Source organism: Syngnathus floridae, chromosome 1, assembly GCF_059516105.1.
Source record: "Syngnathus floridae isolate MCC-2025c chromosome 1, RoL_Sflo_1.0, whole genome shotgun sequence".
In the NCBI taxonomy this organism is placed as follows: domain Eukaryota; kingdom Metazoa; phylum Chordata; class Actinopteri; order Syngnathiformes; family Syngnathidae; genus Syngnathus; species Syngnathus floridae.
The window spans coordinates 11,810,774-11,838,524 of NC_142413.1; the positions used below are offsets into that span (position 1 = coordinate 11,810,774).

Below are 27,751 nucleotides of genomic sequence, written 5' to 3' on the forward strand. Positions count from 1 at the left end.
CCTTTTGCTATTTTGGTTTTCCTACTTGTAGTTGTTTTCCTTTGTGTAGTTTGTGGACACAGAAATGTATAGAGTCAAGTGTCACAGCTCTGATATACAGCAACTATGTAGTCCAACATACTATACACTGTATAGTGTATAGTATATACACTATACTATACAGTATAACCTGGACTTTGCGGTAGATAATTTGTGGTGTTCACTGATCACAAAGACCTATACCCAATCAGACCAGAGTCTGAATTACCGCCAGGTACGGTGGGCTTCGTTCAATTTTACAATTACTTATCGTCCAGGGTCCCGAAACGTCATGCCTGATGCCTTGTCTAGGATCTTCAGCCCGGTCATGGATTACTTCACCCCGCAGACAATCGTACAAGCAATATTGTTAGATACAGATGATCACTTGATTTTTTTCCTAACACAAGTTATTTATTTTGTATGGAATGAAATGTTCAGTCATTGTCAAACAATAAAGCTTCACTCCAAAAAGTGACAGATGGCAGAATTGTTTGTGTAATAGCTTGCTGAAAAAGTTGTAAAAAGCTTTTTGATTCTGCTTGTTTGTTGGCTAATGGAAGACATATATTTAGAAATAGCACTGCAAACATGTTTTAATTCTTTTTGAGAGCACTGCCAATGAAAGCAAAATGTACAATGCCATAGCTCCCAAGAATGAATAAACAATGCAAGTGGAAAATAGATTGCCAGTATTTATATACGTACATGCATAGATTGGGTTACATATATCGGGAAAAAAGTCCTTAATTTTCAGTACCATGTGATTAAAAAATTCTAGTATTTAACAAACCTTGGCTTGTTAATTAAGCTTCAGATTGTGTCTTTGTTAATATGCTGGAAAGTTAAAGACATTTAGCACATGAAGGGGTGTCTTGCTCCTAATAATCATAATGTGGCAAAAGTAAGAAACATGTCTTTAATCTCTGACTGCCAACAAATTAATCCAGGCACAAGTAAGCAAAGTAACAAAGCCAACATTACAGTTACTTAACCACTGCTCTGCCACTGCACAGCCGCCCAACTCATAAATGTGAAAGTTTGCTTCAAAACTGAACACTCGCAATTGTTCAGTGAGATAGGGCGTTGGGGATGGTGTCCAGCCTCCTACTTTTCTGGGGTTGAATTCCCCAGACATTAATTCCACCCCTTTCCAAGGTCCCTCATGTAACCAACAGAGCACTGATTCAACACTCCTTCATGTGCTAAGTGTCTTTAACTTTACAGTATATTAACAAAGACACAATCTGAAGCTTAATTAACAAGCCAAGGTTTGTTAAATGCTAGAAAGAAAAAAGATAAGGTGAGGGCTCTTGACAAAGAGCTGGCAAATCAGATACGTACATTGTTTCCAACCTGACACCTACAGCAGATTGTGTTTGCACATTCTGGACCACAGTCATGTTTTTGTTTCATTTCATTAAAGAAAATAACAATTCAAGCAAAAATCTCTTGTATTCAAGATTGTAAGGTGACAGCACCTGGATCCTAGTGTGAATGGAATGGGTAAAAACAATGAGAAAATGTCAAAATGCCAGAGTGTAACAGCTCACAGCAAACCTTTTTTTTTGATTGGAGGGGAAGAAAAGAACTATGAACTTTTCATTTTTGAAACGATGAATTTAGTTCTTAAAATCTGATTTATGAACAGAACAAATTTTTAAACTAAACTTTTAACTAGTTTGAGAAGCAAATTATCTTTTCTAACACTGGCTGCTGCCCATAGGTTCCATCCTGTGAAAACATGCCTTTCCATTCACTGCTATGCAGATGCCAGTCGGAGCAATGTCCTGCATATCATAAAGAATACATTCTCCTTTCATGTCCTGCCTTGATGAAATCAAAGCCTTGGATGTCACTCAACTTCCTGAATTTAGATCACTCGTAACACCTCTGTCTGGTGACCACCTTCCATGGCCCGGTCCACTTGGCGCATTCCATTTTATGCTGAGGACTCTCAAGTAGATGGAAGTCAATGGCACTTTGGTTCTACGGCAGAGGAAAAAGCAACGTCTGCCACTTGGAGAGACAAACTGTTCGCCATAGCATGCAGCTGGTCCCAGTATGGTTCATCGCACTTTGGGAGGTCCACCAGGGCCAAAACTTGTGGTGGCATCAACATTTATCTGCCTGTCTGTAATTCAAATGAGGAATACCCTGTGCAGCGATTGATGGTTGTCTGATATGCAACAGAGCAATTGAGAGGGTTTCTGGCCAATTACCAGGAGTGTTTGTCCAGTAAATGCATGCACAGACTAGCCAGAGCAATGGTAACTTCTCAAGGATGTTGGAGCAGCAGCCGTTTAAATGAGGGATTGGAAGAGGGCATTCTCCAGTTATAATGGTAAACAGAATAAATCATTGCGCCATCAAGAAAGATCTGAAAAAGAAGGCGGTGTGTGTTCAGACTGCGGGTCTGTGGAGAAATGGAATAATCTCGTGTCCTTGGGCTTTTCAAATGGTTTACACACCTTTTTTCGAAGGCCATTGAGGGTTCGAGTGAATTATTTTCCAATTTCCACTGCAGACAGTTCCATATTACGTGTAGATAATGTCTTCTAAGGGGCAATGCCCCGTATCAACTGGGAAGTTTTTAACCAAGGATTTAGTTTACATTTTGTTGTCCTGGAATCTACTTTTGAATTCATGTCCGAGTTTGTTTCTGAAGTGTGAACTTGCATTTTGATGAACTGGCATGGCGATTGTAAGTGTAAATTTGTTTTGTGGCAGCTTTTCATCTTGAATGTTTAATCCCTAGTGCCAAATGGGCTTTATCATTCCCAAAAAACAAATTATGACCTCGCGCTTGACTGAAACACACCTCACCCAGACATCTTCTATTACTCACCCCCTTTAGTGAATTGTTGGAGATTGCAGCACAGTAGCTCTCCATTTAGTGCGCTTCTGTGTGATGTGTGGTAGCAGAGAAAACAGTCTGGCTCGTTATCCTCCATTTAGGTTGTTCTCCAAATCAGTGTGGAGGCAGCTCTGGGCCATGTAATGAGTGCTGCTGAAATCACAGAGGACAGGCTGAAGCTAAGTGCCTCACAGAGCAGGTGCCTCTCAGACACAAACCACGCTATTCTCTGTATCTCCATCATGATAATAATTGCATAGTGTAACAAACAATCACATATCTAAACACACTTGCATGGTTATGCATAGAAAAAAAAAGGTGAAAAATCAATAGTCATTTGAGAGAGAATAGAAGCAGAAACAGCATGTCTCATATGTATATTCCATCCATCCATTTTCTATACTGCTTGTCCCCACGGGGGTCACGGGCATGCTGGAGTCTATCCCAGCAGTCATCAGGCAGTAGGCGGGGGACACCCTGAACCGGTTGCCAGCCGATCGCAGGGCACACAGAGTACAATCATCTGCACTTGCACTCACACTTAGGGGCATTTTGGAGTGCTCAGTTGGCCTACCAAGCATGTTTTTGGCATGTGGGAGGAAACAGGAGTGCCCGGAGAAAACCCACACAGACACAGGGAGAACATCCAAACTCCACACAGGGAGGGTCGGAGGTGGAATCGAAACGGCACCCTCCTAACCGTGAGGCGGACGTGCTAACCAGTGCGCCACCGAGCCACCCTCTTATGTGTATTTTTTTAAATATTTTATTTATATTATTTTTTCATATTTCATCATATTTAAAGCCTTTTTTTCAGCCTAAGCGGTTTTGCGTCGCAAGCGTCGTAAAGGTGTCCTAAACCGAGGAAGATCAAATGTCTTGATTTCTGTCTCACTGCTATCAGGCAGTGTCTGCAGTTAGTGTCCTTCAGAAGTAGTATGAGACATTCAATGTCAGTAGCTGACATGGATACACCTTTCCTTCTCTTTTTTAGTAATATATGTAAGAGCTGTTTTCTTGCAATCCTGCAACAGCTCATATCAACGGACAGCTTCAGAGACTGTAGGATGAGCTCAATTAATCTTTTCTGCTTTCCCAAAAGAGCTCAGTATATATTTGGGCTTTTCAAGTGACTAATCATGCCTTTTGTTGATCATCGCTGTCATCTGTTTAAACAAATATTTGGAAGCTATTAAGCATGTAGTTTGTACAGTGTATTGCTTGTTTGGCTAAATGAAACACTGCCGTTCCAGTATTTGAATTGGAAACAATATTACTTTGTATGCATGCTGGGAAATCCAGTATCAACTAAAGCTGCAAGCAGCAATGAAAGCCCCTCAAAGCCCCTAGCCCAGTTGGGGTACTGCCACATTAGGGAACTCAGCTGGGGCTAGTTCATAGGAAGTTTGGAGGGACATATAAATATATATATAAGATTTTAGAAATCTCCAACATGAGACAATATTTTTCCCAGGCCTGCTGTGTGTGCATTTTAATGCATGTTTACATTGTGACCTGTGATCCCTTCTCATGGTTTCTTCCTTTTGCCGTGATTTTTCATTTTATTATATGGCCTTTGCCAAATGTGGGGCAAAAAAACTTTCAAATTATAAATATTGTCATCAGGTCTAATATACTTATATTGAATTAAGGTGTTCAGTTAAGATATGATGAGTTTTTGTGCAAGTTTAGGCCAACAAAAATGAGATTCATTTGGCAAAAGAATTATAGGTGAGAATTATTGCCTCAACTACAATAGATAAAAACACTAATAGACTTTGGTTCTAGCAATTAGTATGGTGTAGTTCTGTTTGGCAAGGCAGGTGTACAAAGTTACAAAATGACTGACATTCACTACTTTCCAGCACGGTTTGATGGTACAGCTAGCACACTGCTGTCTGCTGATTGGTCAACAGAGTGTTATAAAAAAAATATAAAAAAATGCAGCTGATTATGACAAGGTGGATAATTTAATTCCAGTATGCAGTACTCTATTGTGTTTCACTGCTGTGGATGCGTTACTGCAGGGGCGTCAATTCTTTCTTTATGTATTCACATGAACGTATAGGAGAGGGTGGGCCACTTACCAGAAATGAGGTATGTAGCAGACTTAACTTTACTGTATTAAATTTAGAAAAATCAATTAAAAGTGGTAAAAAATGTTATCCAATGTTAGCTGTGTTGGGTATGTCATTCGGGTCATCCAATTCCGGTGATCCAATGGTATTCAAAAATCTGGACAAATGTCACTTGATCAAGCAGCCAGTCTCTATCAGATGAGATCAGATGACTTTGCATTTGCAGTGTATGCATTGTGCACAGCAGTGTGTACTCTGTGTGTTAACAAGAAAACGCAAGTGGTGGATAAAAGCAGGCTAGTGACAGAATTGATGTGCATTATTGATATTTGTCTCGTTTGCCTGCACATAGTAAATGTTTAGTAATACGCAAGTACTGTGGAATATATGTTTTACTCACCAAAATTGGGAACAGCACTGACATTTTTGAAGTCTTGCACCTTTTCCAGGCACATTATATCGGCGACTTTAATGAGGTAATCTTTTATGAGGTCTCCATCTGAAACAGGCTTGCCATGTCTTGCGAGGAGTTGGGCAACTTCATAGTTGGCCATTGTAGCCTTTTCTTTAAAAAAAAATATTCATTCTCCCAAAGTGTAAAAAAAAATCTGCACTCACTTTCTAACTTTTTCTTCTTTGGTTCTGCCGTGTTCAGTATCTTGGGGACGGTAAATTTCTTCTTGTGTACTTTTGTCCTTATTGGTAAAGCAACTGCATAGATCAACAGTAGTAGCAGAACAGTAGCCCCATGTGCGTTAAATTAAAAAGTGCAATACACTCGGCCAAAAGTTGAAGTGTGTATTGTATTCTATTTATATATTATTTTGCAGGCCAATTAAAAATGGTCGATGGCTGCAATTAGCCCGCGGACCGTAGTTTGGACTCGTCCTTACTGTCTCAAGCTATCACCATTCAGCATTTAATCCTGTAGTGAAAATAGAAAAGTCTGATCAAGATTTAGAGAGTTTAACCACCACAAACCACACTGAACTATACTGGTTGATATAAACGGTAGCCTGAAGCTCACAGAGTGTGGCAGAAAACTGATCATCCATCTTGTTGTTGGATGTAGGCTTACAAACCGAGGCACTCTGTGCATGGCTTAGGCTGAGATCTGTTCACTTCCTCAGCTATCTAAGCACTACAAATGCCCTACAATATGCTCGAGTGCCCACAGGGGAAATAAAGCTTCCAGACATGAGACTCCATCACCACTGCACTCAAGTGAGGGAAATAGAGGGGCAGAGAGCGTTTAACCATGCCTGCCTCAATGGCCTCCTGCGTCTTGTTAAAAAGCTGATGGCCACTTATAACTGAAGGGATAGCTGAGATGATGAAATGGAGGACGAACAGACAACAGATGGTGAATTCTTAACAGAAAGAAAAAAAACGGTGCCTATGTCTAGCATGACACAAGTGACCCATTGACTATCAAAAATCAAAACGGCTATAAAAAAATATAGAACAAAAATATAAATGCAACACTGTTTTTGTTTCCATTGAGGTAAACACAAAGATGTAATGATTTTTCTATGTAAGCAAAAAATATGTTTCTCTCAAAATCTGTCTGACACTGCCAAAACCTCCCATCCATCAGATCATATGATCAATGATCATGTGTGATCCCATATTACACAGAAACACAATTCACAAACATAATAGTTTTTGCATCATCAGCATACTCGCTGGATGTGTCATCCACAAGGATGTTTCAGATACTCTGGATCGACAGCGTCTTCTAATTCCTGCCAACTTGGCATACCTATTAAAGAAGGGTGAACCAACATTCCGCAGTCCACAGTCAACAACCTGATTAAAATTACTGTATAGGATGGAGATATGTTGCACTGCTGGAAGGCAACTGGTGGTCATGTAGTCCAAGTTTTTGTTGTGGGCAGCCAAAGGGACATACCTGTGCAGATGTGCTCCCCATCACATACTATGTAGACAGATTCAGAAATACAGTTAAACCTTGATTTTATGCGGACTTTTGGGTCTAGAATTTGGGAATCACGTTAACCCTGAAATCGAGTCGTTTAGAAACTCTTGGAAGGGGAAAAAAAAATCACAGCCATGCATACAAGTGTATTGGGAAATTGCATACGTACTAGGATACATGTGTTTGCATTTGGGGAATAACATTACTGTTCAGGGTGAAAATTAATAAACTATAGTTATTAAAAATGATAAGAAGTCTTCACGAAAATCTATTTACTGCCGGTGTGTTTGTTCCAATGTGCAAATGTACAACCCTTATTTTATTGCTGCGGTCCCTTTAAAGTGTACATATAATGCTTATAAATCCTTCCATTTTACATTTTAATCACTCACTTGTGGTCTGGATGAAGTGGAACAGCAATCCTTTTGTCTGAATTCCTTGTTATTATAGCATCACAGGCCGTAAAATTGCGTAAAGCGCGTAAAGTAGCGCGTAAAATCAAGGCTTAACTGTACAGTGATCCCTCATTTGTTGCTGATAATTAGTTCCGATAGGTAAAAATCTGCAATCTGGAGTCAGTATTTTTACGATATCCGCACAAGAATCTGAATCAGATTTATTGGCCAAGTTTGTGCATGACAAACAAGGAATTTGACTCTGGTTGATCTCAGCCGCTGTACAACATATAAGTGACTAACAACATTCAGGTGACTAACAATTTAAGTGGCAAGAGCAGGACGTTATTGCACAGTGATGTCTCTGAGACTCTATGAGTGGTGTGAGTTCATCAGAGCGACTGCCTGGGGGAAGAAGCTGTGTCTGTGTCTGCTGGTTTTGGCGTACAGCGCTCTGCCATCTGGAGGGGAGTAGTTCGAACAGAGTGTGACCTTGGTTAGAAGGGTCTGTAGAGATGTTACTTGCACGTTTCCTAGTCCTGGACAGATACAAGTCTTGGATAGATGGGAGGTTGGTCCCAATTATGAAATGAAGTGCAAATCAGATATTCTGCTGACGCGAACAAAGTGTAAGAGTGGATATGTCGCGGGAGGCTCAGATAAAGTGTGGTTAGAACTGCTCTAAGACAATGAGCACCAAGGATACAGATTAGCATGTTCCCATTGGTCTCGTCTCCTCTATCAGCCAATAGTGTGCTGTAAAGGTCATATGAGCAGACAAAGCACACTCCATGTGAAGCCGCAAAAACGCCGGCGTCACTTGGAGTGCTCCGTGAGCAACCACCCCGGAACCCCAGGTCGGGCACCTCGAGAGGTTCGATGGCGACCCCCAACAGGTTGGGGCATTTCTGTCCATCTGCAGGATCTAGTTCTCCTTGCAGCCAGAACTATTGCCACAGAAGTCACCAAAGTCGGCTACATCATAATCTACCTGACTGGACGAACTTGTCTCTGGGGCTCCACGGAGTTTGATCGGCAAACTCCAGCCTCTTTTTAGGCATTTGCCTGGGACATTTTCAAGGTTTTCAACATGGGGTCGTCCAGTTCCGATGCGGCCCATGAGCTGCTGGGAATCCACTATGGCAGCAGCACCTTGGTAACTACCGGACCCTGGTCAACTGCAGCTGCCTTTGTCAACTGGAAGAATGCCAGCGATGTGCCCTATTGTGTTTGTGCTGTGGGGGCAAGGGTCATCGAGTTATCGCATGCCTAGCTCCATGTGAGCTCGGCAACCCGCATTTCCCCAGCCTGCCGTAAGTCTCTGCTCCCGACCCGTCTCTTGCTCACCAGGAGTACCCACACCTTGGATGCCCTTATCGACTCTGAAACATAGGCCAACATTATGGATGCTGAACTCACCCGGCAACTGAACATTGGCCATCTTCCCTCGACTCACTCCGTTCCCACACTTGCGTTAGACAGAAAACCCACTGGGCACGGTAATCCTCCTGTCACCATGTTCTTCTCCGGCAACCACCGGATGGAGATCCAACTTCACCTCCTGAGCATCCTTGGTCAACCTGTCGTCCTGGGCCATCCCTGGCTGCGCCAACACAACCCAGTGATTGCCTAGGAGATGGTAGTGGATACGCCTGACGTCGACGCTATGGCCCCCAACGCCTCTGAGGAATTCTGAACTACCTCTAGTTACCCCCCTGCCCGCACCATTCCAGGGGTTCTGTTTTAGGACTTCTGGAGCTGTCCCTTTGGGGGGGCTTTCTATCAGATCTCTGCTCCACCTGCACCCTGGTCAGCACTTTCCATGACTGACATTGACATTCCTGTTCAGAATTGCGGGCAGACTACTCCCCGGACTGTTTGCTAGTTAGTGCCTGGGGCACTGAAAAAACTCCTATATACATAAACAATGCAGAGTTTTTGTTGGGTTAGGTCTGACAGCTTTTTTTTAACTAATTTATCAGTTTTTCCTTCTGTCGTATTAAGTTGCTGAGATATGAGATTCTAGTTGTCTTAAATGAATAAGTCTGGGTGATTGTAGTTTGTAAAAAAAGAACATTAATATGCAATAATTCCAAGCATTGACACTTAAAATTAAAAATTCAAACATTATAAAACAAAATAGAATTTTCAACGTTATGCCCATAGTTACAAGGTTAAGAGAAAAGCCAGCACTAATCCTCTCCTCATCCTACGTTAGCCATCTGTGTGCAGGAAACGATAGTCCTGACCTATTGGGAGCTGCACACACCTTTCACCACACTTTCGCGATTGTGAACGCACAAACAAATTTCCACATAGCTGTTGATGAACCCAATCATAATCAGATGTGAAACAGTCTTAGTTCAGCTAATTAGTGGATTAGCTCATCTGTAGGGTAAATTAGGTGTACTAGTAAAATACTGACTACAATTTTAGAATAATTGTATTTTACGTTAATTTTATCTTAATCAGTATAAAAATATAACTCAAGATAATTCACCCCTCCCCCAATTTTTCCCGAATGCGTTGTGAAACCATCAACTTTTCAAACTCAATATGAACTACGCGAGAAGACCTTGATGACCTTGACTCATCATTCTTCCTGTATTCACAGGGTGAGACCACTTAAAGTTAGGCCCATCCTGTGGAATAAAGAGGTTTCGCTTTAGTCTCTGTTCTATGTGCCCCTTATTGTATTGCGTGGCTATAGAAATTCAAGAGTAATTTCACACACATAAAAAACATGTTAATCAAAAATGATAATTCTTCAAATGAAGTCTCAGCATGGCAAAATATCTTTCTTCCCAGCCACCCTTCCCTCTCTGGCCTTGAGATCCAGTCTCTGTCAGTCCATTTTTTTTCTCCATACAGGTCTCAGACACCAGAGCCAGGGATGAATCACATTTAGTTGTAAACCTTCCTGGCTGTAGCGGAGCTTTAGGGCTGTCTAAGGGAGTCTTTTAGGTGGGATAACCTTCAAATGGGGAGTTCACTCCATGAAGTCTAAGAGACTCATGATGGGTTAAGTCCTTTTCCAGAAAGATTATGTGAAAGTATCCAAAGAAATCATGTAATTCAACTGGGCAATATGCAGGTTAACAGAAGTTTATGGTGGAATACGTGACTAAAATTCTCCAAAGATCTAAAAACAGCTCACAGCCAATGAAATGGCATTTGCCCCCTTTCCACTGCACAATACTTAGATGGCATCACTGCCGTAATTCTAATGGTTCACTGGGGCCCCCCATCTGGAGCAAGCCCTGGCGGTTGGTGAGAGCCTGGTGGCCGGGGCTGTACCCATGGGGTCCAGACGGGTACAGTCGTGTCAGTTTTCCTGCATTGATAACTGCACTGGCGTATTGCCAACTTCTAGCCTGGCATGCTTTTTCTAAGATTTATGCAGGTTTATGGGAATTGCAACACATTAATGATGTTGTCCTTTGTGGATGGAACTTTAAAATTGAAATAAAATAAATTGCTAAAATAGTGTGTACCTCAAATCACTGCTGTGAGTCACTTCAGGGACCATGAAGGTAAAAGCTGAAGGAATATGAATTTTTACCTCCTGCTTTAAACGGCAGGTGCTTGCAGAGGAGAAGCAAAGCTATAGGAGTAAAAAGGTGAGAAGTCTCCCATCATGACAGGAGTGTGGCCATTATCACGCAACAGCAATGGCTATTAAACTGAATTATTTCTGCCACTTCCAGCTGCCAGCTGGAGATAAGAGCTGTTTGGCCCAACCTCTGAACTAGTCAGCATCTTCCGGAAGCTGTCCTCAGCGCAGAGGCACACTGTGGCTGGGTTGTGGATTGGCATAATTTAAATGGAATCAAAATACAGTACTTACTGCCTTAGTGCTTGTGACAATAATCGGGGATGAATAATGTTTCCTCCCAATTCACCTTCACATAGACATTAATTATTGTGAATTCTACACATGGCATTTTTTCTTGTGGATATCTACCTACTGACCGATCGATCGATCGATCTGTCCATCAGTCCATCATCCATCCATCCCAACCTAACCCACAAACCTATCTATTCATCCATCCTCCCCACCCTAACAAACCCATTCATCCATCCATCCATCCATCATCTATCCCACCCATCCACAAACCCTTGCATCCGTCCGTCCGTCCGTCCGTCCGTCCGTCCATCCATCCATCCATCCATCCATCCATCCATCCATCCATCCATCCATCCATCCATCCATCCATCCATCCATCCATCCATCGTACCATCCATCCATACTTTAATCTATATGAGCTAACAAAAATTCTTTAATGCTGATCTCTTTTTTCATCACTTGGGTTGGTTGCATGGTAAAATGTTTTTGGTAAAATATGGATGAGAATTGAGAAAATCAAATTAAAAAATAGCCTTTTCTTTTGGTTGTCCTAGTAGTAATGGATGTGTTGTTAAAGTCCAGGTTGACGATATGCTGAAGACTCATTTTATAACAGCTCAAGTGAAGGCTTTACGTAGATTTGCTTGCCAGCATGCTGTGCTCCAAGGTGAACGAGTGTGACTACGCAGCATGGAGATAATAATGATAATAAAAATAGTCTAATGATCCTTCGGAGCCACAACACAACCTACATTAAACTTATTCATAGCCTGTCATCAAATACATTTCAAGCCTTATTAAGCACATTCAGTGACTTGTAGCACATACACAGAGACAGTATTACAGAACAAACCTGTGTGGCTTGTTTCAGCTTTATAAAATGTCTGTGGAAAAATGTTACTTTGCATCATCATTTGATACAAATATAGCGACTGAAGATGAAAGTGACAGTGTAGGTGGTCCCATGCACTCTAATGACATCCAGAATTGATGTCAGACTGCCAAGTACAAGTTTAATGCAAGAGACAAACTAAGTTCTGAGTTTTGTTTTAATGAACTGTTATTTCGCAACAGAGAATTGGAAGTATGCATTGACTGCCAGTAAATGGATAGGATCTACCAATACAGTGATCCCTCCTTTATCGCAGGAGATGCGTTTCAGAACCACCCACAATAAATGAACATCTGCGAAGTATAAATGGTATATATATTATTTAGAAATGTAAATATCATTGTATTGAAATTTCCAACACAGTGTTTGTTGTTGGCCACTAGAGGACATGGGTGTATTGTAAGTCAATTAAAAGTATGGTTTACCTAGCCAAGTAATGCAGAGTGTCCATCTTCAGGATTAACGCACAACACTAACCCAGGGAACATCATCATAGCAAAACCAAAGTGAGTCACAAATGCGTTGTGTCCTATACACAATATTAAGGCTTTGTAAACCATCCCCAATACTTTTACGCTACATAAACCTTTCCCATTCTCTTAATAACCATTCCCACACCGTTCTGTGCATGTATTATACCTTTTCAGTAAATAAAAGTACAAACGTTATATTGTTACCTGTCCCAACTCCTGCACCGTTTGGTGCTGTTCCCTCGTGCATGGCCAGCTGCTTGTCCTCAGTCACGTCCGCAGTGATGCACATTGCTCAGAGGCACGCCCATGCTATCAGCGCTCATTGCCACTGTCCCAACTCCTTCTGCGCGGCGGTGTATTTTTCCTTCATGCGCGGCTGTGTCACATTTCTGTTCTGCTCTCGCCCTGCTGGTCGGCTAACACGCCCTCCACGCTAGACATCGGGGGCGTGCATCACCAATGCAGAACTATAAAGACGCCATGCGCCTGTCAGTCCTCGCCGATTTGCCTGCCACTTGATTCCCGTTTGCCTGATCCGCTGTGTCGCAAGATGCCTGAACTCTTTTTGGGCCGACCTTCTACCTGTCCCCAACTACGAGTTTGTTTGCTCTGTCTGCCACCGAGACGCAAGCTCACTGACCGGCTCATCAGTCGCCTCGTGTACCTGTTCTGCTGGCGTTCCAGCCTCCCTTTTCCCTCTTTTAGCCTTCCTAAATAAACAGTCCGTGTTGTGCATGGTTGCCCTGCCTTGTTCGTGACAGGCTGGGTGCCACGCTTCCCACGCTTCTCCGCAGTGGCGCACATTGCTCAGAGACATGTCCCGCACTATCGGCATGTATTTAAACTCCGTTCTCCCATCACTTTATAAACCTACGGAATAGCAAATCCACAATAGGTGAAGCGCGAAGTGGCGAGGGATCACTGTACTTGTATACCTCATATAATACTATATGTTCTCTGATTACTGCATTACTGCATTTTACTAATGTATTTGCTACCAAGGTTCAAAACCCTTGATAAAACAGTGAGTATTACTTATTTACTCAAGAATTAGAAGGAAGGCAATTGTGTCTGAATCACATGTGGCATTGAATAGGGCAGTGTTCTAGTCATGGTATGGTATGTTTATTATCTCAATATACAGTGCAAACACCAGCCAATGCATATTTGGCTTCATTATCATTTTTATGATCCCATTACATCATGCAATACTTTTGTCTGTAAGTAACAAAATGCACAGGACTTGTATTCTCCGAGTACTGAACCTTCTACTGGATTACTGCACTGAATATTTCCTGTCCTCTGAGGCACAATAAGGTACTGTGCATATAGTGTCACATTCATCCACCTCACATGTAGCAGTGGCACCAACCCCCATGAGAAAAGGTGATGAAACATCCCCCACTAAGCAGCTTAAAAGAAAACGTCAGTTTCCATAGGAACAGATCTAAAAGCAATTAGACGTGCTGTGAAAGAAGCTTGATGAGCCATCATTCCGAAATGATCCTCGAAATTCCATCTGGAATGTATTGAAGCCTTTTTGTGACGGTATTTTTTTTTTATTTCGCCTCCGTTTGGCACATGCATTTCCTCCAACTAACCCACCCTCTCATCCTCGCCACGGATGCTAGTTTGAGGCACACTTCCTGGTGTGAATTTTGTCCTCACATCACAAGGGCCCTCCTCCTCATCTGATCAGGCTGCTTCTCTAAAGTGAAGACATCGGAGTGCAAGAAGTGGAATATTCTTCACTGGCCAACTCAGTCCGATAATCACAACCCAAAAGAGCATGCCTTTCACTTATTGATGAGACGGTAATACAACCAAAACAAGCAATGCGTTACGGAGGCTCTCCGTGGAGGCTGCAGCCTCTTCGTGAAGGCAACTCACATTGTAGTGATGACCATTCATTAACCGCTCTCACACAGTACAGAATTTCTTTCAAACAGACTCTGAGGCAGGACTTTGGCTTCTCTTGACAATTAGATGCATGCTAACATCCGTGCCAGCCTCTAGGACAGTGACAATTGCTTTCAACACAAGGAGCCCTCAACAGCAAGTGCCATGTGTTATATTTTACACTCAGTCGCAGTGCTATCCCTTTTGATTCTACAGCAGAAGCATGCGCATTTGCTGGTTGACTCAAGTTATCGCTACCTTTCACAGAGGACAGTGGGCTGTGAAAAAAGTTTTTTTGTTGGGAAACTGCTTTTTCGAAAATACTTATAATAATAATAATTACATCACTGATGGCATAATGGGTTGTCTGACTTTTATGCAGGCAGTATCGATTGAGTACCCACTCAGAAAAGGTAAGAATGAGTGAGAATTGTTGTCTAACTATACTGTATGTGCACTTTAATTCCAGTCCAGCGTGTAGTCTGCTTTTCAATAGGCTCCAGCAGTTGTGATTGGTCATTTCTTGATGTATCAATTGCGATACAGGTGCTATTTCCCTTATACTTTGTTCTTTATGTAACCTTTATTCTGTCATGTAGGCCTGATGTCTCACACTATATAAGCCTAAAAACAGGCTGACATTTTCCAAGTATTTCTCGAATTGTTCTGTCCAATGAAGAAAATTTAAAAAATGAAGCAGAACTTTTACACAAAGCGGGGCAGAAAAGAAGACGGCTGAGATGGCAATGAGGTGGCGAACCAATCAAATGTAATGATGGGGGACCCTCAGCGTAAGGTCGTAGTCCACGCCCCTTTAAGGCCATCTGCATAATGATCCTGTTGTCCTCATTAACGATTAGTGCAGGCGGCAGTAACATTTGACTAGGTGACAGTGTGATGGCATTCCCCCAGCCCGCCATCTCCCATTTGTTCAATCATCACCTTCTGTTTTTACTTTTTGACCATCCCATCATCCCTCTTTGAATGACATCCCCACACTTTGTGTTGAAAATGTTTTCCAGATATAAAAGGACTTCTGACATTCTGAACCAGGCTCCTCCTCTCACCAATGGTTCATAAGCAACTACAGCTCCATCATTTGTTGAGAGGTGTTCTAATTTTGTTCAACCACATTCCCCACCTCAAGCAATAGCACTTCTTACTCAAGCATGGCTACCACAAGGAGTAAAATACATTATACATAGGTATTTTTTATACACACACTACTAATAATAATCCTAATCAAAATAATACTTACTTTTGATACTTATGTGACTTGTTTACATCTAATGACTCTCTTTCATGCAGTGGGAATAAATCGCTCGGTGTGCTGCAGTGACTGGCAGTTCATTCCCGTCACTACTGACGTGTGTTGGGTAGCACCGTGTGCATACTATTAGCCAATTAGCCAAAAATAGAAAAGTTACAATTTGGTTCTTAGTGTGGCAATTATGCTTTGTGAGCTGACCAGCACACATGCGGTTTGTGCAGAGAAGTAAAAGGGTCAAACAACAATCACGTCTCCTGGGACTAATTTCCACAACATAACTCAGAGACCAGGAGATTTGGGGCTCCACCATCCAATAAGGGTTACAGTGACTTGGAGCAGGGGTGTTAAACTCATTTTGTCAGGGGCCACATCGTAGTTATGATTTCCCTCATCGGACCATGAAACCAAATAAATGTTGCGTTTGTGAGCAACATGAAATGATGTAGCTTGCCTGAACTGGCCCCCAGGCCTTGAGTTTGCCACATACGTGCTGAGGCAATCAATAGATTTCCTCACATCTTCCTCAGTCTCAAACAGCTTTTTTCAACACCCCTCCTGACTTGTTAAACATCATTGATATTGTCTCATTGTCCCTCACACAAGCCGTTTGTTTTTACATTTCTGCACATGCACTCCGTGCTGCTTTTTGCATTCCTCTGCAGCTTCGCTCTTTCTTTGTTCTTGTATCTCTCTTCAATCCTCCTCTCCTGCCTCCCCATCTATCCGTGACAGCTGTTGTTGCTTTGCTGTGTTTGCAGCCTACGCATTATCTGGGCATGAATTCATTTACTGCCATTAGGTGCCTCTCCACAGACCCTGCCCAGAGCTCATATAAAAAAAAAAGGGAAGCCATTTAAACGGCATAAATCATAACACTGCGAGCAGCGGTACCGATAGAGCAGTAATGTGCTTTAATGCTGTCAACTATCAGTAGACAGTACGCAAAGTGTGGACGCTCCAGTGTTGTTATCATTTCCACAGGATGTTCCAGTAAGCACTGCATTTTTGACATCAAAGTATTCCCCCGGCGAAAGTGACATTCTATGGGATTTGGGCTCCAACGTATGCTCCTGCTGCCTACAAATGCAAATTCTGTCAGCTTTTAAACCTTTTTATCCAACTTCCCTTGATTCCCTGGCTCACGTTTGACATCAGCATATTTCTGTAGTCACCAATCCAGCTTTCTATTTTATTTACATCCTCTAACGTCCTCCACTCTATCTCATTTCCAGCTGACTTCCCACACTCTGTCCTTCCTTTGCTATTTGGTGGTCAGACCAGCAATAAATAGCATAGTGATTTCCTCCAGCTAAGGCATCACATAGCTTTGTCATCTCGATTAAGTCTTCATATCAGGACTCACACACAGGTCTACTCATACATATTAATTGGAAATCAAACTAAAGGACCTTGTGAACTCGCTGTTAAGTTTGGCAGAGGTACTAATGGCAAGTCGTTAACCCGCCACGGAATAACAGTCAGCTAAATATCATTATGCATACATTGATTCTTATTTTTTTTGCAAAATACGTGAGACCTAAAACTTGCAAATTAGAAATGGATTTGAGAATTCATTGGGAATTTTGCATCATGTGTACAATTAATTGAAAATTAATTAATGTCAACAAAAAAACTTTAAGGACTTTATTTTGTTTTAGTGGCTGGCATGTGAAACAGTTGAGCCTTGACTATGCATTTTACTTTAATGTTGATGTTTTTGTGTTTGTTTACCAGCAATATTGTTTTCCAAATTATTCTTCCATACTTTCCTCCATTTTGAATTTGTATAATTGTGCAGTGTTTGCCAAAAACGAAACAGCACATGCCTTACCCCTTCAGGGAGGAATGAAAACGAAACTGTTAAGATTTGTCCCTGGTTGTCATCGCTTCAAACTGCCTGGGCATTAGTGCACCACACGCAGCTTGGCTTAATGTCTTTTGACTTAACACTAATGACTAACTCTGCATCTGTCTCCGCAGGGAGAAGAGCAGACGAATACATAGCGACATGTCACGTAAATGCTTATTTGCAGCAATTAAGGCAGCGATTCTCATTTCATCAGTTTTCTTAACGGATTTCTATGAGGAGGTTTCAGGTTCCATATGGTCCATTTCTAAGACATCATGTCCCATTAGAGTAGAGGAGATAGCTCCTTCCCATCCTCCCATCCCTATCTCAGCACCTCTCTATTCTTCCTTCAGCCGTCTTCTTGATGTGCTTCAGTGGATAGCTCTTGCATATTTAACATAGCTGCATCTTCAAAGCTAGGAACTTATTCATTAGCATTTAGAGTGCTAATGAAAGCACACTGTGCTCGCACCCTCACTGTTTCGTACACCTCCTCTTGACTTGTCTCATCCAACCCTAACAACACCTCTCCCTAAACATATCGAACAAGCCTCCCTGCTCCCGTTTCAGGTTTCCAGTGCACTCAGCACAATTACAGTAAATGAGCGCACTTGAAACAAAAAGAAACTTGTGGGCGAGGCACCCGAGTTTTCTTACTCTCATTGTCACATCTATTGCCGTCGCTAATAATGAAGGTCGAGTTTCATTATTTACCCTTTTCTGTCTTTTCTTATTGATTTCTTCCCTTTTCCATTGCTCCGTTCGGAAGCTAGAAAGAGGGTGTAAGGATTTCCCCTGGGTTGTGAAGATATGTTGTTTATTTTCTATGTGTCTCCTTTATGCTGTAATCTCATCGCCCGAGCCTCGTGTTTACACGTTCAAAGAATGGACAGGAAGTGGTTGGACTATTGGCAAAATGACCAGAAGGCAGTGTTTTCTGGCTCAGTGTGTGAAAGAAGTGAGAAGTGGATGCCGATTCTCACAGTGATGCTAGCCAGATGGCTTTGAGCCTGTGGACTCAACACAATGTCGTTCTGACAAAAAGGATGGTAGGACTTTGTTTCAGGCCCTCAATCAAGTCAAAACAAATGTAACTATTAGACTCCAAAGCAACTGTAACTGTGACACTTTTTTCATACCAAAAAATAGTTGGGTGTTTGCAAAACTAAAGTATGAAATTTACTACAACGAACCCCCCACCTTTTATTTGCATTTTTTCATATGCCAATAATGCTGTTGATAGTTTCCAATCAGGCCTTAGGCTCTGATCTTTTTCTTCTTTTCCTTTCGGTTTGTCTCCTCTCTAACACCAACTGCCCTCATTATTTCTTCACTACATCGATCAACATTCTCTTAGAACTTCCTCTTGTGCTCTTTCTCAGCAGATCCATTCTCATCAGTCTTTTACTGATATATTCACTATCTCTTATCTGGATGTGTCTAACTCATCTAAATTGGCTCTCTCTAAAATTTTACCCAAAACATCTATCACATTGTGATGAGCTCATTTCTAATCTTATCCACACAGGTGACCTCAACATCTTTCATTTCCACCACCTCCAGCTCTCTTTGGTGTTGTTTCTTTGGTGCCACTGTCTCTAATCTGTACATCTGTACTCATCACCGTCCTATCCATCGCTACTGCAAAGAGTTAGGGGCTTAGAGTTGATCCCTGATGGAGTCACACATCCACCTTAACTCGTCTGTCAAAATGTCACCTAAGTAAGACCCCCCCCCCCCCACCCCCGACCCTCCCAATGAAGATGAAAAATGCCATTTGCCTGAACATAGATGCTGGGAAATTCTCAGCGCTGCCTTTGACACAGTTGACCATGTGATCAAATTAAAGAGCGCAGGATATATGAGTTCAGATTAATTTGTGGAATAAATGTCTATGACCGGTGGGGTTCCACCTGTGGAGTTCCACTTGGGTTTCAGACACCTCTGGAATTTTTATTATGGAATATTGTGGAATATTTCTTTACTATTAATAGTAGATTTAACAGATGGTCACTCACCCTGAACTTGTGTGACATATTTCATTATAAATATCTTTTTTTTTTTGTGACTCTGCAGTCAGGATGGGAAGGTTTACAATCTCAGGGACATTGGAGCCATTTTCATCCCAAAGGAACAATGGATTGGCTTTTTTATGGTTCACTACAGCGCTGTTTTTGCATAGATTCTCTGCAGCAACAACTTTTTGTAGTTGCTAACAGTCTACAGAGATAATCATTCCTAAAAGATTAATTGCCCTCTTGCAGAGATATACAGGCCTTACTGCCTGATTGACAGTAAGTAGAGAAAGAGAGAATTCAGGGGTGGGGGTAATCGTGTGAGGCAGCGGAGGATTGAGGGAACGGACAGACAAGATAGGGGGTGTTGTCGTTGACAAAAAAGCAGGGTCTTGGATGAGAAATAATCTGCAGAGGAGCAGATTGGCTACCCATTTCTTCAAAGTATATCACAAATTCAGCACTCCCGTACACATACACATAAATAATAAAAGTGCAGAAAACTTTTAGCATTTGTGTGTGTGTGTGTGTGTGTGTGTGTGTGTGTGTGCGTGTGTGTGTGCCTGTGTGTGTGTGTGTGTCAGGAAATCAGCTTTCATTTAGGTTCTGACTATACCCTAATAAGAAAACTGCTCCTCTGTCATTAGATCTTAGGCCAGGTACACAAATATATATATTTTTTTAATAGAAAATGTTTTATATATTTTTTTATATTTTGAAGACCCCACACATAAAAATTGGGTATTTAACAGTTTGGGGGGTATTGTGTGTTGGGTGCTTAGAAAATCTCAACAAAACTCCACACACACAAAGATGCACTTCTACCACCATTCAAGAATCCAGTCCTCTGAGGGAGAGCTCTGGTATGATCACACGTGACTTCACAAACTCAAAGACAACCTGGCTCTTCTGGGTATGTTTGCCGAGTGTTGGTGAATATGACCAGAGATGCGAGTGTTGTAAGATGGCAGTGTGGGTAAGAAACACACTGACTTTGGATAATACTTCCTGCCCTCTGGGCAACCCACATTTGTACACTAAATGACATTGATTAGGTCAGCTACAACTCGAAGACAGCCTGCAGCAGACTGCGAAACAAGTGATGAGCAGTTCCGAAAAATAATGGATGCGCGTTGGGTATCCGATGCTCTGTTGTTCAGAGAGCTTCTTTGATTGGCTACATTTAATCGGATGTTTGAGGTTCATAGTCGCAAAAGGGGCAAATTTGGGACAAAAACAGCCTGAATAACTTTTATGTGTGTACCGGCCTTAGGCCTGGTAAACATGTACATATGATGATGTGCCATCTTTTGTATACCAGGCCTTACCGAGACCTGAAAGTCTAATAAACCAGCTTCATCCTTAGATAAACCTGTCATTTAATTCTACCTCTCAAATTAAATTTTTTGAAATATTATACCATGTCGAATTTTCTAGGGGAAAAAAAGGGTCTTTGGGCCAATATTTTAGGGCAGTACCGAATTATTACATTTCTGAACAGGTTTCTGTAGTCGGGGATCGGACTGCCAAGGTTGCCGCCTTTGGCCGCCGCTTTTGGCCGCCATCCAGCACTCAAAGCACCCGACCCCTTTGGCCCCTCCCACAATCATAAGAGAGTCCATATGTGCACTTGGCACCAGGACACCTTTGGCTGTAGTTTGATAATCGACTTTGTGGTCCTGTTTTCGGATTCGCAGCCATTGAACCCTCCACCTCAGAACTATGAGGCGAACGTGCTAACTAGTGCATCACCGTGTCGCCGTCCTATATTTTTCAGCACAAGCTTATTAGCTGTATTCTTTCATTAGTCATTTGACAATAGTATAGCACATAAACACACTTTGATAGTATAAAAATCTGCAATAATAAGAGAAAACCCCAATTGTGTGTGATACATTTTGTGTTGTGTTATCAAGTTTTGGAGTCAGTATTTATTCATTTATTTTTCAAGAAGTTGAATTATTCTTTCTTTTTCAAGTGTTTTTCTTCACACAACTAACTTCAATTCTACTCAAGTACAGAATGTCAGTACTACCACCTCTGTCCTTTTGTCTTTCTTGACTCCCCCTGCCTTTATCATCTCTCTGTCCGCATTTTCAGTGAATTTCCTTGTAAGTATGCAGTCAGTCAAGCAACAACTAAGCTTATTAAATGTCTTGATTAAATGAGCTCAGCTTTGCAGTGTCTGCAGGAAAGGTTTGTGATGAAATAATGGCATTCTCTCGTCAAAATTGATCAACCACAATGATTTCCCAATGGCAAATATTTGATGCATGGTTTCTTTCTTGGAAGTACCAATTCTAATAGCAGAAATGTATATTGTGACATGAGAGCCATGAACTCTGTGTATGTGTGAAGAAAAGCTTTTAAAATCCAGTTTCCAGAGGTGTTAAATACTATTTCATGCCATTATTGGGCACAACGCTTCACTCGGTGCTTCTCAGCAATGCGTAAAACATCTGCCACCAATCACCAAGAGTGTAAAGAAGGATTGACAGGTTGAGGGTTATTATAGATTTTTCTTTAACTACCCCTGTAAGCACGTCAGAGCTCATTTGCAGCGGCCCCATTTGCCCCACAAAACTATTTATATGATTGATTATAACTGAGATCCTAGTTTGAGACAGAATTTCCAGACAGCTGTTGCACTAAACTATAAGATAATGAGGCAGTAAAACATTAAAATCAACTCACACGATAATAAAAGAGAAATCTCTTGAGCAGTAATTGAAATATAAATCTGTAGTATGACAGCATAGTGTCATATTTGGGATAGAACTAAATAAATATATACTTGGTGACTTGAAAGTCTTGGTTTGGCTATGTGGCTTGATCAGGATGGGTCAACTACTTCTATTGTAGGTCATTACAATATGCACTGATTCAGATATGATCGTGTCGCTTCTAAGCACTAACAAAGCATCCAATAAAATTGCTGTGGAGATGTTATTACATTGGTCACAGCTGTTCGGGAAATCATTTGCCTGGTGTCAAGGTGATATACAGTGTGATATATTAATGGGAATCAAGCATCCACATTGGATTTGTAATTTTAATTAGCAATCGTGGTTCTAATTTTGGGGGATAATTATTCAATAATTCAAGGGTCCTATACAACTGTTGAATTCCCCTTGAAAATAATGGCAAATTTGTCTAGTGCTTGCATGACATGACAGTGGAATCTCTAAAGTCATAAACAATCCATCACAGGACACTGGGCGACCTCTAGTTTGTTGAGATTTTAACATTAAAAACTGAGTTCATGAAGCAGTTAATGATTTCATGCTGGGTTCCATTTATTTTATGTGGTCTTTAATGGGTTAATAGGGTTCATTACTGTGATTTTATTGTATTGTTACTGATAAAAGTCAGCCATGACAGCTCAATTAACTGCCTGTAAATTGAGGTGATACAAGAGTACCCATAAGAATAATACAGCTGACTGTAAAACATTGACCTCACTGGGATGACAAAAAAAATCTCAATCTTCACTCTTAAATAGTTGAAATGATTTTGGCACAATTCACTTCTCTGACACAATGTTACCATAAATTCCCTCTTTGCCATTAATTTTCTGAGTGTGTCCGTATTGTGACGCAGTTGATGCAAAAGTTGCTGTCTGGTTGTGTTACCTGATGTCCTCTGTGGGTTCTCAGGTATTCACAATATTTCCATTTTCCCGTCGGGGATTAATCATGATGCTGGTCGTTCTAATTTGTTCCCTGAAATTTGACATGTCTGTGCGTGGGGATACTCAATGGTGTGGAACTGCACAAGTATCGACTCTATCAATCAGTATTACCGTGGTAACATTGTAAGAGCTTCGCTTTCCCTGCTGCTAGTGGAGGGGCAAGGCAATTATGCAGGAAGCATATAAAAGAGAACACCTGAATTGCACTAAAAGGGCATTGAGGACCAAAACATGTTTATTCCCTCACCATTTAATGTTTCCCGCTTCGTGCTATATGTTGGCTTGATCACTGGCATTAAGCAACTGACTGTGCTTTGTGGACATAAACACTCTCTGTGGGCAAATAACGCTGAAAGGGCCCAACATGGAGGGTGACCATTTGTGAATGATTTGCATACTTTGGGTAATTGCATTGTATAATTCAGATAGCCTTAAAAGTAGTTGCATGCCTTAAAGAACCATACCCAAACTCCCAGAAGGATAAATCCAATGACTCAACCCAGCTGCTGTATATTTATAACCCTCTTTCAGTAGACTGTGATGGATTTCTACTAGTTTCACTACATAAACTGCAGTGGGAAGATAAAGACCTAAAAGTTTTTTTTTAATTTCAAGCTGGTTGCTCTCATAGCAGTACTGTACATACTATAATGTGCTTTGTTTAAATCTCCGTACATGGATTCAAAGCAGGGTCTGTAATACAATATTGTCCAGGTGATTTTATTTGGAATTCATTATGTGCTTTTCTCATCACTGTGCACAGTATATTTATGATTTTAGTTTCATTGCAAGCGCTAAACACAATTCATGGATTAAAATATTTCCTCATTAATTATCCTTGAAAATTAGTCTTTGGTATTTAGAAAGATGTCCAATCTATTAACTGGCATGAGTCATTTTTTAAAAGGTAAAATGAATTGGCACAATTACCAATTTTTCTGTATTGGTGAAGACACAGGGTTTAAAAAAAAAGTTTAGAATCATAGACCTTCAAGAATGAGAACCTTGTGTTTTTATACAATATGGCAATTGTTAATAATGAAAAATAAAATAAATACAAGCAGCACATTGTAAAAGATTAACTGCTCCTTGCTTTGTGCTATAAACTTTCCAAATGCCTAAGACTCTCCATAGTCATCTAATCTTCCTAAACTAGAAGACAGCCATCCTTTCTGGAAAGAACTTCTAAATCAATTATAAGCATGACTAATTACTGTAAGCCACATGTCAATAACCCATGCCAATTAAGGGGCTGAACAGAAATCAGAAATCCACAGAGCTCAGGCCAGTCTGCTTCTTATTGATTTTGTGCTAATGTAGGGCATTTGTCCAAACCTGTTGTACGTCAACAGTGTCTGTCAGTGAGGCAACAAATGTTCGAGTCTGCAGATAAGGCAAGTAACAAGCTCAAAGTGATTAATCATTGCTTATGGAGTTGGATTGCCTTCATGCAACATCATAAAAACCGGGCAAAGAATTCTCCATAAATAAAAGCATGAATGATTGTCCCGTTACATCATCTTTTTCTCCTCTAAAAAAATATTTTATAATTACACCAATGTTACCCAAAAGTCAATAAAAGCCCACAAGATGTCCCCAATGCCTCAGTTATGCCTAGAAATTTTCTCCATAATGGCTATGAACAGAATGGTTAAATAGAGGGTAGCCTTGGCGGAGTCCAACAGCAGAAACCAATCCCACCTACTGCCAGCCCCACAACAGCGGGTCAGGTGCCCCACACTCCCAGAGCACCATCCCCCCACAGCGCTCCCCAAAGCATGTGGTCTAATGCCTTCTCGAAGTCAGCAAAGCATCAGAAATCACAAAGATCATACAGGTGTTGAGATCAGGGCTTGTAGTTTTTTACTTTAACCAAAATTATCCATTCATTCCTTTAAGGACGTTGGTACACAAAAGGACCTTTCCCAAGCAGTTCGCACAATGTTGGTAGCATGCACATGTCCAAGGTGTCTTGAATGAATGAAATGAAGAGTTAATAATAAAAAACAACAGATCTGGACCAACCCCCAAATGATTTTTCATTTCATATAGAGGTGTGCATCAAAGTATCACACTCAGGGCAGATTATTTTGCTCAACTCTCCAAGTTGGACACATCCCAAGGCGTTCCCAGGCCAGCCGCAAGATATTGTCTCTCCAGCGTATCCTGGGTCATCCCCAGGATCTCCATCTAGTGGGACATGCCCGCAGCACCGCACTAGGGATAATAAGATATTATATAATAAAAAAAGATATAGTAAGATGTGATTAGATGCCCAAGCCGCCTCATCTGGCTCCTCTCAACGCGGAGGAGCAACAGCTCGACTCGCAGATGATCGAGCTTCTCAACCTGTCTCGAACCGGGGGACTTGACACCCTGCGGAGAAAAGTCATTTTGGCCACTTGAGGGTCATTATTTACAAAAAAAAAAAAAAAAAATCCCTAACTAGACTTCCCATAGAAATTTACTGGGGGAAAAAATCAACCCTTTTACAACCCTAGCCATAAACCCCTAAACAGCTTAAGATGTAATAAATGCATGGGTAGTGTGTGTCAAGGCTTTACTCTATATTGTGTCATTGTTTCCCTCAGCACCTCCATCCGTTTGTTTTCTTCCGATGTGTTTTCTCTATCTGATCTACAGTTTTGTCCTGTGATGTATACAGTGTGACAGCATGGGTCTAGTCTAGTGGCTCAATTAAAAGGAATAACATATGTGCAAGTTACTCCCCCTCCTACTAGAGTGGAACCACAGGAAGGATTTTGACGGATTGGCCTCATTATTTGCTTCACAAAGACTTCTGTTGAAAACTTCAGACAGACACTATGATCTATGACGAAGATGTCGTTTGGTTCTTTCCTTTCTTTCTATCTGAGATATTCTTAACATAGAACAACAAACAATTGCCAGTATTCTACCTCTAAATAGTTTGCCATAATTACTACTGCTATTCTAAGGGCTATTTGCATTACCCAGGCTTAAAAAAAAGTGGTTTCATGGTGCTTGGTACACTCAGAAAAAAACATTAGAAAATCAAGATGTTTATATATGCATTAGGCAACCTTCTTGCACACAGAGAACAAAGCCAAACCCTTGTTTTTAGTGCAACTTTGCTACTTCGTAATAATGCAAGAAGCCAGAGCGTAGGTTTTCTACTCATCTAGTTACACTCGATAATGAATTAAGTACACAATTTTACCATTTTTCTGGTATTTTCACAACTTCATTTGTGTTGTATAAATAATAAAATCTAAAAGTGATTCTCAATAAAGAAAAAAATTCTGCATTTTTCTGACAAATGGAGGCATGTCTTACTCTCATTTTGCTTAAGTCCGAATTTAAAATCGGAATATCACCTCAGTGCAGCTTGCAGTCAATCCCTTGGGGTGTTGGCTCATGTTTCGCAGATGTATAAAAGCACGAGGGCATGTACCTTTTCTTTTGGAGGTAATTGGCTGTAGTTGTCTGTAAATACATGGTTTAAGTAATAACCCCTCCCTTATCAGCAGCTCACCAGTTTTGCTCGCTGCAAAGGGAGGAAGGGAGCGTGCAGAGCAAAAGTCAGAATTGTAACATGTAATTTAAAAGAACCAGTTTAAAGAGTGGCCTCTTGAAAGATTAAATCAATATTGCCTGGGAATGATGCCTCCATCTCAAAGTGTAAAACACATGTATTTGTAATTCAAATGTTTCCAGAATTTAAAATCGGAACTATTTTGTTTATCCTGTAGCCATGGGCAAGAATTCCCCATTTTTGTGTGCTTTTAACTGCTCTTTAATCATGCAACTACTTTCAAACCCTGAACCACAAGGACTTTACAAAGATTTTTAACTACTTAACAGTGATTCTGTGTATCCAGTGTCAATTGATTGGCCTGAATTTTTTTTCTGAATTACTACAAACGAATGTATATTAGTACATACATCTTTGCCAGCGACACATAGTGATAGACAGAATAATTCCTAGGTAGCAAAACGTACAATTAAACTCTGTATCCACCTGTTGCCATTCTTGCGGCATAACGCGACCTATTTTTGAGCCCAGCACAAGCCTAGCACAACGGTCTAACTGTTCGCAGGGGTGGAGTTTTCTTTCTCTTGATAATTTCAGAGACAAGCGCAGGTAGAAATGGACATTTGTGCCGTTGTGGGAGTGGCTATAGTTGACTTGATTCCTGGCCAATTGACACAACTACTACGTACTCTTTCATGCCCTTTAAAGTTAGTGCAGAAGTGATGTGCATGTGGGAGCAAAAAGGAGTCCATGCAGGAGATTGGTGCATACACAGTACATTTATAAGGTACTGCAAGATAAGGTACTAGGGGATGATGTAAAATTGGTTGCTTTGACGTGGGCACTTTGGAGACCACTTTCCACCAACTGACACACGCTCACACAGACACGCAGATTGACCTGGCTGAATTGTGGCCTAACAGTTGCTTGACCCTTACCAAAATCCAGGCAAAAACAAAAATCCCTTTAACAAGAAGAAAACAGCAGCTGAAACTGCAATTGAAATATTTTGAA

The 27,751-nt window shown here is 41.1% G+C and overlaps 1 protein-coding gene across 3 annotated transcripts in view; it reads left to right on the plus strand.

Annotated features, from left to right (window-relative positions):
* Positions 1-27,751, plus strand: part of gria1a (glutamate receptor, ionotropic, AMPA 1a) — a 101,797-nt gene that overhangs the window by 16,297 nt on the left and 57,749 nt on the right. The gene's annotated exons all lie outside the window — the stretch shown is intronic.